At 46.1% G+C, this 18,935-nt stretch overlaps 1 long non-coding RNA gene and 2 pseudogenes across 2 annotated transcripts; all 3 read right to left on the bottom strand.

Annotated features, from left to right (window-relative positions):
* Nucleotides 1-406: 406 nt before the first annotated feature.
* LOC149322994 (uncharacterized) lies at nucleotides 407-7,466 on the bottom strand. The gene is made up of 3 exons (XR_016280040.1): nucleotides 6,675-7,466; nucleotides 3,190-3,312; nucleotides 407-1,368 (listed from the first exon to the last, which is right to left on the bottom strand). It is a non-coding gene; the product is annotated as an uncharacterized LOC149322994 (long non-coding RNA).
* Nucleotides 4,970-6,475, bottom strand: LOC149322995 (26S proteasome regulatory subunit 7 pseudogene; annotated as a pseudogene).
* Nucleotides 7,467-10,550: 3,084 nt separating the features above from the next.
* LOC149322993 (TBC1 domain family member 25-like) lies at nucleotides 10,551-13,931 on the bottom strand (annotated as a pseudogene). The gene is made up of 4 exons (XR_016282096.1): nucleotides 13,910-13,931; nucleotides 13,468-13,646; nucleotides 12,897-13,085; nucleotides 10,551-12,647 (listed from the first exon to the last, which is right to left on the bottom strand). The product of XR_016282096.1 is annotated as a TBC1 domain family member 25-like (transcript).
* Nucleotides 13,932-18,935: the final 5,004 nt, after the last annotated feature.

The following is an 18,935-nucleotide window of genomic DNA, read 5'->3' as shown; positions in this document are numbered from 1 at the left end:
AGACACAGGTATTTCTTGATTCATGTCATTAACTGTTTAACACCTAGTACAAGAGTAACATGCAGTTTCCCCATGACAAATGTCTCCAGACCCTTGAGAATGGGGACAAGTGGAAACACTTAGCTGCCAGAATGCCAAGGAACAGGAAAAACATATGGAGCTGCCTAAAACTGTCCTCCTTCCTTCTAGGCTCCCAAAAGAAGCCCATGAGTGCTTCCTTTATCTTTCAAGGCTATCCCAATACCTCCTTTTGGGAGGGGCTCCTTGTTAATATTTTCCTTCATCTGACTTCACTCCAAAGATTTATTTTACACCACCAGGAACAAACATCCATACCCTTCCTCTTCTTGTTAATATTTAATAAAAGGCTAGAGGCATTACAAATCAAATTATTAATGACAGCATGGAAAATATGGAAGCATTTATTGGACATTGGACAATTTAAATTAAAACAGCAACCCCTGTCTCTGCTATTAGGAGGCGGCAGTAGCTTCCTCATTTCTTCTTTTTCCTCTTTTAATTAAAGTGGCATCTGAAAAATAAAATCTCTAGCGGTTTCCGGAGATCAGTGCGAAGACTGTCGGCAAGTCCGGGCCGACACCAGGCGATGGCTTGGCTTCCTAACATGGCAAATCTTTGGCATTACAGGAGCATCCGGCATTCCCAACTTAAGTCTCTGTCCCACGTCATTCTCCCCAGGAGGCAGGCCAGGGGACGACTGGAAGTGAAAGCCCAGGACCTTCCATTCTGGCTTGTGGAAGGGAAAGGGCTGGACTTGGGTGGTGATTGTGCTTTTCTTCTTCAACAGCATCTTCCTTTCGACCAAGCTGTTTCAGAGGAGATTGGCAGCTTGGACACTGTCCAGAACGACACTCCTTTCCCCACAGATGGACGGAACAGGCAGCTTGACAGAGGGAGCCTGGGATCAGGCCAGCACCGGCCACTCCAGCTGCTTCAAGTATTCCCTTTGACTGGGAGCAAAGGCTGCTGCCAATCTCAGTGAGGGCACGACGTGTTTGTAGGATCCAAGTCCCAAGGAACAGGGAAGAGAGGGAGAGCACTGAGCCTCAAGCCTAGAACCTCTTTCAGTGAGGGGGAGAGGTGCCTGGCACACCGGTTTTTATGGCAGTCCATTGGGGGGCTCAGCCACTGTGGCCCTGCCCTTTCTATGCCCTGCTGGTGTTGGCTGTGCTCCCCTCCCCAGTGCTCATGGCAGACGATACTGGTGCCCCTCTGCAGGGCAGCAGCGACAACACACATATGCAGAGAGCAATGCCGGACATGCTAGGCCTCTGACGCTGCTTGTGGCTTCAACTGAGCCTTCTCCATGGCCATGCCATAAGGAAGAGAGCGTTTGAAGAAGCCCAGCTGTGGAAGGAAATAGAGAGGTGGTCAAGGCCTACATGGTGAAAAACATCCTGTGATTGTCTCTAGAGCAAACCTCCTTGAAATTAAACAGCTCTTGTGCAAAAACTCTTCTTGATTAAGTTCCACACATTACAACGTGGGGCTAAAGGGGACACCCCTGAAAATTCTGCCTGTAATGTCACAAAATGCTTGGAAAGGGCAATGCCATCCTTCCAGCATGTGTTATCACTAACACAATTTCATAGATCTTGCCTCCAAATCCTTGAAGACAAGAAAATTTCATATATTAAAGAGGGAGAGGTTTCAGGGTTTTGTACAAGGTACAAACATATCAAAAAGGCAGAACCGTCTTGCCTTCCACCCCATGGCAAAATCTACATTCAGAATAAATCATAAAGTGATGAGATCAGCGCTGAGATCTGGTGAGGTCCCTCAGCGTTGCTCTAATAGGTATGCCTGGCTCTGGAACACAGACATTTCACTCATCCTGTCCACTCCCAATAAAGCACAGAATGGCTGTGTGAGCTGGTTTCAGCAGCTATTTGTCAAGTCAAGGCAGAACATCTTCCCCTGGTGCACAGGGAAGCAGGGAACAATAAACCCAGCAATGCCCAAACAGGACATCTGCATGTATAAGAGGCACATAAGCATCTGTATGTTCCTAACAGAATTCTGTCCATTATGTGTATACCTCAGTTCATGGTTGTAAAGACCTTCTTCACACACTGCAATTATCCAATGAGTCTGAAATATGAGAATGCAGCAAACTTGTGTTTTGAAATAAACAGATCACAGAGGTACATTGTTCCCTCTGTGTTGAGTATCCAGGTGATGGCAAATTTGGATGGACCTCTGTCTCAAAATGTGTGTTGGTGCAGAGCTAGAACCCAGAGAAGACTGGAAGCCACTGAGGGGAGCAGAAATCCCACCCCATGATCAATCCTTGGGAAACTGCAAAGCTTTCTTCTGGTTCTTTAGGTTGCATTATAACTCTTATTCTTTCCTATCTTTCTCTCTAACCATGAAGTCTAGAAGTATGGGCTTTTGGGTAGAAAAAGAAGATGGCCAGAATTCACTTGGGGACTGACCTCATCATAAGTGGACTTACATCTGTAGGAAATAGTACTGAGTAGTTTTGCAAAGTCTGTTACAGTTGGCCCTTCTTATACACGGATTTTTTATACACGGATTCAAGCATACACGGTTTGAAAATGTTCCAAAAAGTATAAATTTACCTTGATGTTCCATTTTTTATTAGGGACACCATTTTGCTATGTCATTATAGTTAATGGGACTTGAGCATACACGGATTTTGTTATACACGTGGGACCTTGGAACCAAACCCCAGCGTATAACAAGGGTCCACTGTATTACATTACAATATGCATGGGAAACTGATACTCAACAAGACTAGATACATAATGGGACCTGACACATAATGGGACTGATGTGCAATGGGATTTGATGATCATTGGGACCAATGCACAATGGGAAACAATGCATGGGACTGAGGTGCAACAGGAAACTCTTGCCAGTGTCCTAGTATGTTTCTTTGCAATTCACTAATAGGGTTCCTTAACCCCTCTGCTATGTAGCTAAGTACATGTAAAGTTATGCAAAGTAGACTTCAATAGAGAATTCTGGCTGATGATTCTCAGCTAAATCTGCCAGAGAACATTGGAGCAACCATCCTTTCTGATATACACAAATGTTGCAGTCCTAGTGGCACCTAGCATTTCGGAGATTCTAAACCCTTCACTGCAAACATGAATGTGCACCCCCTCCCTATTCGTGGGATTGCTCTCCACTCAGCTATCTCACCTTGTATAGTACATAGATGAGGAGTGCCAGGAGCAGGAGTCCAATGAGAATGGCTAAGATGATGATCCAGAGAGGAACCCCCTGGCTGGTCTCTCCCTTGGCCCAGTGCAGTGACGTTGACACCTGGCGAGAGAAAGGAAGCAGGGCTAAGACCTGGTACAAATCATAAGCCACTACAGAGCCAAGTATGGTCTTGCTACACTGGAAGAGACCCACATAAAAGCCTTAATCTGTTTTGTATCTTGAGGACGGTCTATCTGGCAACACTGTTAGTCAGGAAAGTTAAATCAGTCTTCTCTATGCAGACTAAGGGTTCTTGGACCAAGAACAAAGGATGGTTTCATGCTTCCTGGCTAGGCTGTATGAGGCACATCTGGCTGGCTGTCCAGCTGTTGCTAAAATCAGAACACTGAGCCACAAGGACCTTGGCAATAGGCAGCAAGGCAATTATAAGAAGAACCCTTTGCATCACACTAAAGGCCCATCTCTGTAACACACCATCCTTTTTCCTACTGTAACCAATGGGACATCCATGGGGAACCAAGAGGGCCACAGCACACATCCCCCCCACACACACTCCTGCTCACCAAGGTGGAGAGGCCCAGTACAAGGGTAGGCAACTACAAAATGTCAGTGGTCCTGCCAGTTTCCTCCAAATTTGGCCAACATGAGGCCAAAAAGGAAAGTAGTTTCTGTTCCAAGTACACTTTTAGGGGATTGGGGAATGTTTAGGGGACTGGCCTTTTACTAAATCTTGAGAAAATTAGGGTGCCTGGGACTCAGGGGAGTGCATGTGTCCAATAGACTGCAGTTTGCATATTCTTGGCTTAGTGCCTCTGCTCCTGCAAATAGCATAAGACCTAAACAAACAACAAAATAAATAAATAAATAATGACTAGCAGCAGCTGATAGCCTTGTCTTCCATGAATTTGACTCATCGCCTTTAAAGGCTATCTAAATCAGTACATCTTGTGGTAGTAGATTCTATCATTTAACCGTAAATGGTGCCCCAGCTATCTCCCTGTTGCGCTTCATTAGACAACACTGAGTCTTCTAGGAAAATGTCTCCCTATCCACTTTTTTCACATCACATATCATTTTATGCACTTTGATATCCTGCCCCCTCATACATTATTACCCTTCTTTCAATACCAAGTAGCCCTAGATATTGTAATGTTTCCTTTTAGGAAATTGAATCAATCTACCCTCTTCTCCTACTGCCTTTTGCTTTTTCCAGAATTAGTGTTGTTTCTAATCAGACAAGTAGTCTTACAATATGTCCCAAGTATGACAGCCTCAGTTTAATCATTCTGCCTTTCAGTGAGAGTTCAGCATTTTGTCCTTTTGGCAGTCTATTGCATCCTTAAGAGACTGAGCCCTCCCTCAATGGCAACAACTGCCATCTCCCATCATAGAGGCAGACAGGGGCACTGGGGATTGGAAAGGGGCTAATGTCGAATTTTTAAATTGTATTCTGTATACACTTTCATTCCTGTAACCTGCCTGGATTATTTGTGACTGGGCGGGCTATAAATCAATATTTTATTATTGTTATTATTATTATTATTATTATCATTATCATTATCATTATTATTATTATTATTATTAGACATCTCCTCCATCACAATATTTCAAATCGGTTCTCTTCCTGTCAGGCTTCTTCATTGTCTAGCATTTACAACCATCCAAAGAAGGTGGAAATACTATGATATGGATGTTTCTGACTTTGATAGTCAATAATAATTACCACTACTAATTTTTTTTTTTTTTAATCTGGGATGTTGCTTTTATTTCCAAATTTGTCCAACTATAGTTAAACTACACACACATACCACCTATTACTTTAGATAAGGTTTATCAGTATAATGAAGAGATTTCTTCAGGAGACCCAGGATTAGTTGTAAGTCATATAGCGGGGTGTAGCACTGAACTTGGCATATGATTTGATGACTTTGTTCACAGCTTCCAAGAAGTCTTTTTCAGTGGCAATTTTTCACCTGGCTCTGATGGCAAACATACCTGCCTCTGTACAAACACTTCGGATTTCAGCACCAGTGCTGTTAGGACACAGTCGAGCCAGCAACTCAAATCGTATGTCTCTTTCAACACTCATTGAGCGTGCATGTATCTTAAATATGTGGGTTCGTCCCTCCAGATCTGGTAGACTAAATTCAATTTTCCTATCCAATCTTCCGGGTCTCATTAGTGCAGGATCTAAGGTATCAGGTCTGTTAGTTGCCATCAGCACTTTAATATTTCCTCTTGGATCAAAGCCATCAAGATGATTTATCAGTTCTAACATTGTGCGTTGGACTTCATTGTCTCCTCCAGCACCATCATCAAAGCGAGCTCCTCCAATAGCATCTATCTCATCAAAGAAGATAAGACAAGCTTTCTTTGTTCTGGCCATTTCAAAGAGTTCCCGAACCATTCGGGCACCCTCTCCCACATATTTCTGCACCAGCTCAGATCCAATCACTCGGATGAAGCAGGCATCAGTCCTATTCGCAACAGCACGAGCACAGAGGGTTTTGCCTGTCCCTGGAGGGCCAAAGAGAAGCACTCCTTTGGGAGGCTCAATCCCAAGATTGACAAATCGTTCTGGATGAAGCAAAGGCGTTTCCACCACTTCTCTGAGTTTCTCAATCTGCTCCTTGCAGCCACCAACATCGCTGTAAGTAACATCAGGTTTTTCCTCCACCTGCATCATGGTAACAGTTGGATCAATCTTTGGAGGTAGAGGGATATGGATCTGATACTTGTTTCTGTCAACACCAACTCTCATCCCTTCTTCAATGTCAGTAGGGGCCACTTGATCACTAAGATCCACCACAAACTTGGCAAATTGCTTAACATTGATGATGTACTTGGGGTCTTAAGAATCTGCATTTATTATCTTTGTGCACCTTGCTACTTGCAGTGGCTGCTCACTTTGAAGGGTTTGTTTATCTGCAGACAGATCCCAGAGAGCTGGAGGAGCCAAGCCAGTGTCTCACTCTTTAATGCCTGTAAGTTCATTTATTTTTTTAAGTAACTGCTGAATATCATCTTCCACTTGTTTAATCTGCCTTGAGTATGTGCTCTGGCCATAGGTTTTCAGCAAGGCAATGTCACCTTCATCCAAAGCGCGAATGGGCTTATCCTCCTTCTCCTCCTCTTTGGTCTTGCGCTGGTCAGCGCCCAGGTAGTCAGGCATCGCGTCGGCCTTTGCGGAGCCACAGACGAAGATAAAGGACTCCCTCTTCAGACGCAGGCAACACGCATGCGCAGATCGTCACTCCCCCTCTGGTCCCTAATTACCACTACTAATTTTTTAAACCTACCAGTATATTACTACTACTGCTGCTGATGCTACTACGCATCATCACCATCATCATTTTATCATCCTACTACTATTAGTAATATTTTACTACTAATCTTTATCTAATTTATCTCCTTTGATTTTCATCTTATCTTACTATTACCAATTACCAATGAATGCTCACCTTCAGGCTGGCAGAGGGCTGCTCCTCAGGTTGGATGTGGTAAGGTCCTTTCTGTACATGATAGACTGCTTCACACTGGATGATGTGAGGATGATTCTCTTTCTGTAACAGCAAAAAGTGAAGAAAAGGCAGATTAAGGGATTGCTTCACAAAGAGCCCAGGACAGACAGCTATGTTTGAGGTGAGCAGACTCTAAAGAGTCTTAGTGTAGCATCTGACATCTCTCTTTCACCCCATTTCTCACCAAAGTTTCACCTTTTTTCATTTTCACTTTGACACTTGAAAAAAAGAAGTGAATCATGCCACCCATGGCATCTTCCATCCCTTTTTGTACCAGATGTTACTACCATTACTTGGGGAACAAGTGAGAGACTAGCAGGCAAACCAAGTATATGTGTGAATTGACAGGATGTGTCTGAGCATGAGATAGAAACTGTGTGTGAACATGCACACACGCATGTGTACATGTGAAGCTATGATCTTAATATCACCATCCCACATATTCTTAAAATTACTGCCACCCTATATGCTCTCTCGTTCATTCATTTTCTTTCCTAAGACTCTAAAGAATGAGAAACAAGAAGATATGGGAGGGAAGGACAACCTCAGACAAAACTCACAACCTTGTGGTTGCAGTGCCACCACTCAACCACGACACACCAGGGCTCCAAAGATTTGAAAACAGATCTCTTAACATAATCTCATGTGGACCAGAGTTAGAGAAGAAGGTGCTCCCCAGGGGCTCATTCCCACTAAACATTCATAGCACAATCATCCCACTTTAATTGCCATGGCTACCCTTACAAGCAGCCGCTTCTGGGGTAGGGGTGCGCATGCGCCGCCTCCAGCAGCCCTTGCGCGCGGCCGCTCCAGCTGGAGGCGGCGCATGCGCAAATGGCCACAGCAGTGCCCGCTAGCAAGGACCGCTACTGCGGTCGTTGCGCGCATGCGCCGCTTGCAGCGGCCCTTGCACGCGGCTGCTTCCAGCCGCCAGCACTGGCTGGAGCACCGGCCGCTTGCCCAGGCATGCGCAGCCCCCAGCAACCCTTACAAGCAGCCGTTCCTGGGGCCGGGGCGCGCATGCGCGGGCTCCAGCAGTCCTTGCGCGTGGCCGCTTCAGTTGGAGGCGGCGCATGCGCAAATGGCCACAGCAGCGGCCGCTAGCAAGGACCGCTAGTGCGGTCGTTGCGCGCATGCGCCGCCTTCAGCGGCCCTTGCGCGCGACTGCTTCCAGCCGCGAGCAAGGGCCGGAGGATCGGCCGCTCGCCCAGGCCCCGGGAGCGGCCGCTTGCCTGGGGCCCCATGCGCCACCTCTAGCGACCCTTACAAGCAGCCGCTCCTGGGGCCGGGGCGCGCATGCGCAGCCTCCAGCAGCCCTTGCGCGCATGCGCATCCTCCAGCAGCCCTTGCGCGCGGCCGCTCCAGCTGGAGGTGGCGCATGCGCAAATGGCCACAGCAGCGGGCGCTAGCAAGGGAGGCTGGAGCTCCATCCTGAGCCTGAGCAAGAAGCATGGCTCCCTATTTCTGGGAGTGTTTCCCCTTTGATTTGGGGGTGTGTGTGTCCTGTCCTCCATTTCTATTCCTGGGAGTGTTTTTCCCTTGAAGCCCAGGACTTGAGGAGGAGCCAGCCAATCAGGAGGGCAAGAGGCGTCATCACTGGGGCCTTCCCGGCCGGGCTCCCTCTTCACGTGATGACGATGAGACACGTGTGAAGGGTCCTGACACGCAATGGCCGCCTCCTCCTCCTCCTCCTCCTATTCGCATTGGGGTTTGTTCTGAAGCCGGTGGAGGAGACTCTCTGCTTCCAAGAGGGCTGGAGGAGGGTGAGAAGCATCTCCAAGAGCAGGGCCCTTCTTCTTCTTCTAGTTGTTGTTGTGTGCCTTCAAGTCCTTTCTCATGGCCACCCTCTCCAGGGGTTTCCTTGGCAAAATTTGTTCAGAGGGGGTTTGCCATTGCCTTCCCCTGAGGCTGAGAGAGTGTGACTTAGCTAACGTCGCCTAATGGATTTCCATGGCTGAGGCAGGATTCGAACTCTAGTCTCCAGAGTCTCTCTCTCTCTCTCTCTCACACACACACACACACATACATATATGTACACACACACATATACATACATACATATATATATAGATACATACAGGCACACACAGAGCGCAACCCTGAAAGCACTGCACTCCCCTGGCTCTCCTTACCCTTATTTTAGGGCCAGGGCTCTTTTCTTTTATTCATTCCTTTCAAGGATTTATTCATTATGCTCCCACAGTGGGATCTCTAATATCCTCTGCTTGAAGCCCAGAAACCCTTTTCCTTTTACCCTTTTAATATGCATTTTCTTTCTTTAACAGTTATCTGTGTTAACATCGTAATAATAATTTAATTCCTTCTCGAAGCACCTCTTTTCTGCGTTTTTAATTTTTATCGTTCTTTTAATATTGCGAAACTTCTCGGAGTCCCAGTTCTGGGGAACAATATATTGTTGTTTTGTTGTTGTTGTTATTTTATATGGAGTGAACAAGGACAACCAAAATTCACCCTTTGCATCTGAGGAAGGAGGCTTGAGTCTATGAAAGCTCCTGCTGCCAACTTCTTTTTTCCAGCAAGTATACAGTATGACTGCACTACACTCTTATAGTGCTGCTATCCCACTTTGACTGCTCTGGCAGCCTCCTGTTGCATTCTGCGTTTGGCATTCTCAGCCAAAGAGCTGTTAGAGCTCACTTAACTACAAACCCCAGAGAAGCCCCTGAAACTGCCATACACAACCATCCTGTGCTTCATAGCAAGCAAGGAGACAGGCTTGGAAAAGCGTTTGGCTACTTCCTCATAACCAGACTTAAAGTGATGACATCAGCACTGAGATCTGGTGAGGTCCCTCAGCATTGCTCTAATAGGTATGCCTGGCTGTGGGACCAGGTCAACAAAAATGGGTCTGGAGAAAAGATGTGACCAGGCTGATGAAACTCAGGTACTTTTTAATACAAGGGGCCCTTCCTGTCCATGGGGATTTGGTTTCTGCCTCCCCACCCGGGGGAATAGGAAAAAACACAGATGCTCAAGCCCATATTATTCATTGGATGGTCATGTGCACTCACACATCAGCACACCTGTGCACTGCCAGTGGATAACATGGGGTGTGGCAATACACCGATGGTCGAATCTGCAGATTGCTGTATATACATTTTCTAAACTCTTTCTCCCGCTGGGGAGTTTATGCCAGCTATGAGCAAAGGCTGATGTGTGCTTATGAGGGCAAAAGGAATGGAGGAGAGAGAATGAACAGGACTCTGCAGGGGCATTCTCCAAATGAATCTGGGGAGCTGAGCAAAAAATAATGCCTTTCCCCCATCGTTCAAAATTGCTTGTCACAGAACCTAGGAAATGCTTTATATTAAATGGAATATGAACCCGAACACTTGGATTCAATACAAAAAGATGAGGATTTCAAGCAGAATACTGACAATAAGAGAGATAGGTTGGCAATGCCAAGAATCCCCTACATTTGCTCAGCTGTTCTAAGTGCTAGAATAAGCATAATGAGTTACCTGAGCAATGCAGTTTCTAAAACAAAAAGAAGTGGTACATACCTGCTCACTTCAGATCTGATAACATTCTACACATCTGTTTTCTGCTCCTGTACATAGAATCATAGAATACCTCTCTCTCTGCCTTTGCCATGAAGCAAAAATGGAAAATTACCTACCGTATTTCAGCTGCTCTAATACTGGGTCAGCATGCAACTTGGCTTCCAGTATAAGCCAAAAACAGGTGGAATGGAGGTACAAGGAATCAAAATTCTTTTTTTCTTCTTCTGTCAATGGGCTGATTACCATGCATTATCTTCAAGTGCTACTGCTGGATATCAGATTAACACATAACTCTAGACAGGAGGTGGGTTCCTTCTCCTTATATGAAAGTCTTGCTATACTTTCTAGTGAGATCTTGCCCTGTAAGCTAATAATGCATACAGAAGCCATTGTTAAGACTTGGCAAGCTGCCCAAGCACCTACAATTGAAAGGGGAGGCCCGCTATAGGAAATGACCAGTTAAAGGAAAAAGGGCACTCCTGGCCAGGTGATGGCTATCCTACAGCAAACAAATCTTGAACAGTATGTCAGCTGCGGGAGGAGGGGAAAATCACCAATTAGAAGGAAGCATGTAAGCCAGACACAAGCAGTTTGCCTACCCACAAAGTGATCTACAAGGGCACTATGACATTATGTTCTAGCAGGACTCTTGAACTATAGTAAATGGAGACACAGAAAAATGCATAGGAGAACAAGGGACAGAGGGGGAGAAAGACTACCAAAGGGCAGAACTTGGTTTCTCCAAGAGAGATCTTTCCAGGAAGATCATAAGCACTTGGAAGGTTAGGAGGCACAGAAGACAGATGGGACATCTGTACCTAGGTATTTGCACAAAGAGATAGTTTAGAAACAGGGCACGTTGGACTCAGATGGTATATTGAGTGCATTAGTCCAACGCAACTTCTCCAGACTACCTTCTCAAAAGTTTACTGAAGAGCAGAGACTAAATCTGATTACTCATCAGCCAGTCACCCTTCCACATCAATGTCTGCACCACAGTGGCAGCAGGGAACCAGTCCCCACATGCTGAGAAAAAAGAAGGAAGGGGTGTCATGATGTGGCTGGAGATTCAGCGGCTGCCTCGTTGCCCTCATCAGAGTCCCATACTTCAGACTGCAGGTAATTGGCAAAAAGGGCCTTGGCACGGTGCCGACGGACCAAGCGATCAAAATGCATGGCCAGTTCATTGTAGTCCATATTGTTCTTGATGATATGGTCACGATGCTCCAAGAGGATGGCAAGGCACAGGAAGAGCACAAAGGGGTTGCCTTTGCCAAACTCCTGGGGGGGGTGGAAGGCTGACTGCTGCTGGAGGGGTAGGGGCAGCAGGAGCAGGAGGTCCACAGGAGAGAGACAAAGGGGCGTGAACCACTGAGTCCCCCTTCTCCTCCTCCAACTGGCTTTCCTCATTGCCATCGGTCAAGGAGGATGCCAAGTCTCGAGAGGGGGGCGTCAAGGCCCAGAGGGAAGGAGCGGAAAAGGATTTGGCCACATTTGTTGTCTGGATTAGTGGGTCATGCTCACCACATCATCCTCTTCCACAGAGAGCTGAGACCTGGGTGAGGGGTCATCTTCTGAACTATCCTCATTTCGAGTGCTGTAATATTTGAACTCGCCAAAGCTAGACTGCTTCATTATTGTTTTCTCTTCAGGAACTGGTCCCTGGGAGGGCTGATCCCCAGCTATCTCAAAGCTGCAGGCAGGACGTAACATGTGCCTTCTTCGAACTGGTTGGCTGCTGTCTCCACGCCTGGCTGGTGGGCCCAACAATTCCACTTCCTTTTCAGGGAGATCAGGAGGAAAGGAGCTCCAGGTAACCTCCAGCATGCGTAAGGCATCCTCAAAGGCAAATTCCCACTTGAGCTCCAGCAGCAGCCAGCAGTAGTAGAAGAAGAGGTTGTCAGCCCCACAAGAGAGGGGGTAGGAGTAAAATTCAGGGTCAGAGTGGCGGAGGAGAAGCTTGACGTGGGAGAACTTGACAGACATGACTTCCCCGTCTACCTGGAAGTTGCTCTCCAGGCGCTTCATGATGCCACAGAAGCAGATAAAGGCATGAGCCTCGTTGTCCATGACAGCCAAGATGGGGGAGGCAATGTCACTCATGCCCTCACAGTAGGAGATCTGTGGGTGTGTCACGGCATAGGTGGTCATGTAAGGCTGTCAGGTGGGGATTATCGTCAGAGCCAGCATAATAGGGATGAGGGTGATCCGTTCGCAGAACATCCTTCAGTACATTGCTACGGATGAAATCCAGGTCCTCGGGGCTGGCCCGGGCTTCCCACTCCCCCTTCAGCTGCTCATACTCCCGCGTCTTCCGCTTCATGTAATCCATGCGCTCCTGACCTGTCAAGCCATCAGGATAGACATTGAGCAGGTATCGCCACACCACCTGCAGCAGGAGAAAGAAAAAGAATTAAACTTTGGCAAGGGGTTTCTCCACCATGACATGCTAAAGGAGAAAGCCCTACTGCTTAAATCAAAAGATTTCAGACCACTGCCTGGAAGGAGTCCACCAGGAGACTATAAAGACCTCAAAGCAGAAGCAAAGGATGAGTGGAAACAGGGGAGAAGGCTTGCTCTTGCCCACTAAATCCCCCACCTATCACACAACACTGGTTTCCAGAGCTCCCCTTCTCACCTTGCGCAGTGAGGGCTCAACACCCCCATGGAAGATCCAGAGACGCAGTTCTGCAGGCCTAGTCAGCTGCCCTTCATGGTTCAGAAATGTGTGGAACTCTGAATCGCTCAGTGGGGGCTTGAAAGGCTTGACGTCCTCACCATAGGACCAGCTGAGAGCTTGCTGGACCTTTGACAGTGTCCTGCCCATCTGGCAAGAAACAACAGGAAGGCCAAGGTCAGCAAGCAACCTGTGGTGAGCCAATTAAAGGCAAGAACATAAGACACCATGCACCTCTTCTCAGAAAGTTCCATGTTTTGTCTGTCTGGTTCCATCATGGCTTGAAGTCTGCTAGAATAGCTAGCTACTAGCTACAATTGCTTAAAAGGCAGAGCATTTTGAATCTAAAATGATGTACCAAAGAGAAATGGGATCTGTATGGTTAATCTGGAAAAAAATGATAGCCAGATCTGCTGGTGTCCCACTACCCATTTCTACCCAAGGGGTTCAGTATTTACTAGATTTTTGTTTATGTGGTAGCATATCAAGAAAGTCTAAGGTAGCAGAATTAGTTCATCCCTTGAACTCCTACCTGAGATATGATGGACTGAGTAAAAGGCAGGGCAGCTGCTGCCAGGGATCGCTTCTCCACCAGCAGAAGGTCGGTACTGATTACATCCTTGGGGCTGATTATGTCCCAATCTTCTAGCAGGGGGCCTAAGAGAACATGGTAAAATGAGCCAATTTCTTCAAACCAGCATCTGGAAGTCCCTCAAAACTCCCCCCCCCATCCATGTTTTCATTGGGTCAAATCCCACTACACCTTTGTAAGTGGTAACAGAAAGGATAAAAATATGGAAATCAAGCCTTGGTAACACTCCTTCACCCATCCCATTTTTATTTGGCACCAAGGGAACCCAAATTCTGTAATATGTATAAATCTTGTAAATCCTGTAAATTATGCTTTTAAGTGTATTTTCTGATGTTGCATAATTCTTCTACAACAGGAAAAAAATAAACATAGTTTTTTCTACCAGAGATCTTGTCAGTTTTCATGCTTATGTTTATAGCATAGAGACACAGGCACTGCAGAAATAATGCAGTTTGACCCCTGTCTCCAAAATGGCATGCAGAGGGAGGCCTTTCCACACTGTTGCTGCAGCAGTCAAACACACATGGACTACACTACAGGGGTGTTGTGCACACTTTCAGCTCACAACAGGTGGGTTAACACAAAATTGCATTGCATGGCTCCTCCAAACCAGGGCTGAGGAACTTTTGGCCCTTCAGAGTGTAGGACTACAGCCTCCACAATGCATTTAGTAATGCAAGAATTCAAAGACATAGCCATAGTCTGTAGAAGCAGAATGTGGAAAGATCTTGTAGCGTCTTTGAGACTAACTGAAAGAAAGAAATTGGCAGCATGAGTTTTCGTAGACTTAAGCAGACTACAAAAGCTCATGCTGCCAAGTTACTTCTTTCAATTAGTCTCAAAGACGCTACAAGGTCTCTCCACATAATTATTGCGTGTTAACTGATAGGAGTTCTAAGCCAAAACATCCTCAGGATCAAAGTTTCCTTTCCCCCGCTGCAGGCTTTTCAGAATCATCCCACCTCTCTAATCCTTTAATATTAACAATTAATTAATATTGCAAGGCTACTACCAGCCATTCCCTTTGTCCCTTGTGTTCTTCCTGAATAAGCATGCCAAGGAAGCAGGCTATTACATTTACCTACTTATACTAGCTATAACTGCATTATATCTGCTACAAGAAGAGGAAAAACATTTTCAAACTCTTCCTCATATTTGGTGCATCGAAGCAGAAAGTACCTCTCTTTTGTGTTCACAGTGGTAATGCTAAATCCCACCCCCCCTTCTGGTTTAGCTAGTAATTTCTTAATCCCGTCAGTCCTCAATTCAGGGATCAAATACATTACAGAGAGACAAGACCCTCATGATCACAAAAATCAAGGTTCCTTTCTCTTTCATTTACCAACAGGTAACCAATGTAAGGAGAACCAGCATGGTGTAGTGATTTGAGCTTTGGATAGGACTCTGGAGAATGGAATTCGATTTGCAGCTTGGCCATGTAAATCCCCTGGGTGACCTTGGGCAAGTCACACTCTCTCAGCCACAGAGGAAGGCAAAGGCGCATCTACTCTCCCAAAACAAAGCACGCTAGGAATACCCTGTGATAGTTTCCAACCTTACGGTTGCCATGTCAGAAACGACTTGAAAGCACCCAACAATAAAGCTGATTTATATATAATGCAAGGGAAAGGAGAATAAATTCCACATTAATCAAGGAAGGGTTCAGTGAACTTCATAATGTAGTCCATCAACAAGAATGAAGTGGTAATTATTTTATGTTCTCCAAAAAGATAAAAATCATACAGATTTGGAGGATCCATGCAGATTTTGTTAGATCTGAACCCTATCATTTTTATTTTATTTTAGTTGTCCTCTATAAACATGTGAAATGCAAAAGACTCTTGTAATTCTGCATTTAGGAATATGCAGCAACTAGTAGTAACTATGCCTCTCTGGTATATGTGTTCATTGTAAGGTGGTTTGAATGTAGTGCCAAATCATAGTTTGCAGTAATGTCTGGAAATTCCAGCAAATCATGGTTTGGCTACCAAACTTAAACCTGAAACTATACATTGACATTAGCTTGTAAACAATGATTTGGGGAAACTGTACTTTGTTCATGATGTATCCCAAACTTCTGAGTCTCTGTCTTGGGGGTTTGAGCAGATGTAACACCCAAACCGTGGCCTGGAACATTTCTTTTTTACTTTGGAGAACAATTTTTGGGATAGTATCCAGGGATTTGGGAGGCAGGTACAAAACCAACTGTTTGCCTGTGCAGTTATGGTTTGGAATATAAACTATGTTTAATGCAAACTATGATTTGGTGTGACATCTGAACCAACTTTCACATTTATGGACCTGCCTTTCATGCTTTCCACTGGTGTGGTGGATTACACCACACCAAGTATGCAGTGATTCCACACAGATTAACTGTTTGAAAGGCACGAGGAAACACAAGCTAATGTTATAAATATGCCTTGATGACTGACTTTGACAGGTTTGGCACATTGTATCATGTGCAAAAGTATCACTGCCTCACATATTTATGTGTATAAGTTAAATGATGTTCAGATACCTGATGAATAAAAGGTTGTTACCTTCTGGGAAAAAGTGGAATACAATGGAATACAAACAGCCCTGTCTGAATGCCCCACTCCTCTGAGCAGCAAGAGAGTCAGGGGCTCAGCAGCTTATTTTAATTTAGTGCCATTAAGAGAGTGAGAATAGGGGCTGTCCATGGGCATTACTGTAAACTTTGAATGTATGCACATTCATAGGTAGAGGCACACAATTGTAACTGTAAGTGGGAAACCTTCAATGCTCTGAATGTCCTGGCCAGAATGTCAAAAGGCTATTTCTTTAACCTACAATTCCCACTAACCATGCCTGGAATTTTAGTCCAAAAAAAGGAACTTCTCCAAGCTCTGGTATTATCCTACAATTCCCATCAGCCCCATCTCACATGCTCACGGGTAAAGGATTGTGGGAGTTATAAGGCTATCTTTTAACAATTGTTTATCATTGGGAAACAGCTGCTTGCATGGTTGCTGTTGAGTCCCATGTCATTGGGGCAGAGAATCTGCTCCAGGTTTTAGGTAGCTTTAACAGAGCTATCCAAGGTGCTGAAGTCTGTTTGGAAAAGATAGTTAAGGACTTGGAGAACTCCTTCAAAATCTGTAATGAAACCTGGGGTGGATTCACTGCCCCACTGACATGGAAGCCACTATCTTCCACTGGAAACAATCCAGGCTATTATAGCTCTGTTGTCAAGTCCATGTTCCTGGTCAGAGACGTTTCTTAAGACAAACCTCAAGTGCCAGTCCTAGTTACAGATGTCTGATAGCAGGGGGGAAAAACCCCATGAAATATAGTCAAATCAAGCTCAGCAATTTATGGTATAGTTTTCTGTGGGTATTTTGGGCTGTGTGGCCATGTTCTGGAAAAACACACAGTAAACTATGGATGCCAGCTGTGAAAGCCTTTGACTTCACAATGTATGGAAGCTCTTTTAAGAGGCAAGGGGTCATGCTCAGCAATATGTATTTATAGAGATCTTTTTAAAATTTCATTTTAAATGTACTCTTTTAAAAAAAAAGTACACTTGATTTCAGGATTCTGCCTCCTTCTGTCTCCTTTCACTCTGGTTCAAAAGGCTGTCTTCCTTCTTTCTAACCATTCCTCTCCTCTTTCCTCCCACCATAGTTACTCCCTGACATAAGTTAAAAATAGGGCTGCTGAGTGTGGCCTAGTGGTTTGAGTGCTAGACTGTGACTCTGGAGACCAGGGTTCAAATTCCTGCTTGGCCATGTAAACCCAGTGGGTATCCTTGGCCATGGCACACTTTCTCAGCCTCAGGGGAAGGCAATGGCAAACCTCCACTGAACAAATGTGGCCAACCCCCCCCCCCCATGATAGGTTTGCCTTAGGATCACCATAAGTTGGAAACAACTTGAAGGCACACAACAGCAACAAGAGGGATGATGAGAGTTGCAGTCCTGTGACATCTGGAGGGACGCACATTCCTCACGACTGAATTGGGGAATGACTCCAGTTTTTCCATGCATTCATCTCCTCTGTGGGGGCATCTACATAGTAGTAATAATGCAGTTTGACACCACTTTAAGTGCTGTTGTAGCTCTATCTTCTGGAATCCTGGGGTTTATAGTTTTACCAGGTCTTTAAGCCTTCTCTGCCAAAGAGTCCTAGTGGCCTCACAAGGCTACAAATCTTAGGCTTCTGTAGGACAGTGGTTCTCAACCTTTGGGCCTCCAGATGTTTTGGACTTCAATTCCCAGAAGCCCCAGTCAGTATGCTCATTGTTCAGGAATTCTGGGAGTTGAAGTCTCAAAATCTAGAGGACCAAAGGTTGAGAACCATTGCGAGTGTAGGAGAAAGCCATGGCACTTAAAAGTGGTGCCAAGCTGAATTAATTCAGGGATTTGTAGCTTGGTGAGACAATTTCGCCTCTGGTGCCACAACGAACTGCAGAAAACCCAGCATGGGGCCAGGGCACTTAAAGTGGTACCAAAGTGCATTAATTCTGCAATGTGGATGCGAACTAAACCCCCAAAACAGACACACTCTCAATCTGTTTCCACCCCTTGCCAAAAAACAATCCTCTTCCTCACTGGCTACCTCTAAAGCCCTCCCCCTCCATCTCTTCCCTCTCTGATTGGCCCCTCCTCAGCCTCAACTCTGTCTCTCTGGTCTCCCCAATGGACCCTCCTCCAATTTTAAAAGGGATTATTCCACCCTTTCTGCCAGCCTCCCTCCCTTTCCCTTCCCAGGTTTTATTCCTTGGTGGGGGGCAGGGAAAGGGAAAGAAGGGGGGAAAGGAAGGAAGGAAAGAGAGAAGGAGCAGGAGCCCAGATGAGTCTGGAGCCATCAGCCCCCTCTTATGCCTCTGTAGGAAGCACATCTGGAAGGAGCCCAGGAACAGCTGGCCTCAGAGGGTGAGGGCGCCTGAGGCAGACTGGGCAGGGAAGGAGGGAAAGTCCTGTCTTCAACCCACAGACTCCGCAAGGCAGCCAGCAAGAGGGGCTCTCTCTCCATCCCTGCCTCCTCCAGCCCAAAGCCAGGGATCAAGGGGACCCCCTCCCTGCCCCAGGGAGGACCAAAGGAGATGGGGGGAGGGAAGGGGGAAGGGGCTTCTTTGGCTCAGTCCCCATCCCCCAAGGAAAGAAGGAAGGCCAGCTTCCCTTGGTCTCAACAACTAGGCCCTCCCTCTCCCTCCCTCCATGGGACCCTCGCCCAACAGCAAATCCAGGAAAGAGCCCCCCCCTGCCCCCCATGGTACCCTCAAGGCCTCCCTAGATCCCCCCCATGTTACATCCCTCCATCCCTCCCATGTAACCTTCAACCCAATCCCCCCATGTGACCCGCAAGCTATCCCTAGATCTCCCATGAAGCATCTATCCATCCCCTCATGCAACCCTCAAGAATCTTGTAAAGTTTACAGTGAGATG

This window comes from Sceloporus occidentalis, unplaced genomic scaffold (assembly GCF_023333645.1).
Source record: "Sceloporus occidentalis isolate IW3139 unplaced genomic scaffold, rSceOcc1.0.p SCAF_1, whole genome shotgun sequence".
Classification (NCBI taxonomy): domain Eukaryota; kingdom Metazoa; phylum Chordata; class Lepidosauria; order Squamata; family Phrynosomatidae; genus Sceloporus; species Sceloporus occidentalis.
This window is presented reverse-complemented; position numbering and strand designations above follow the sequence as displayed.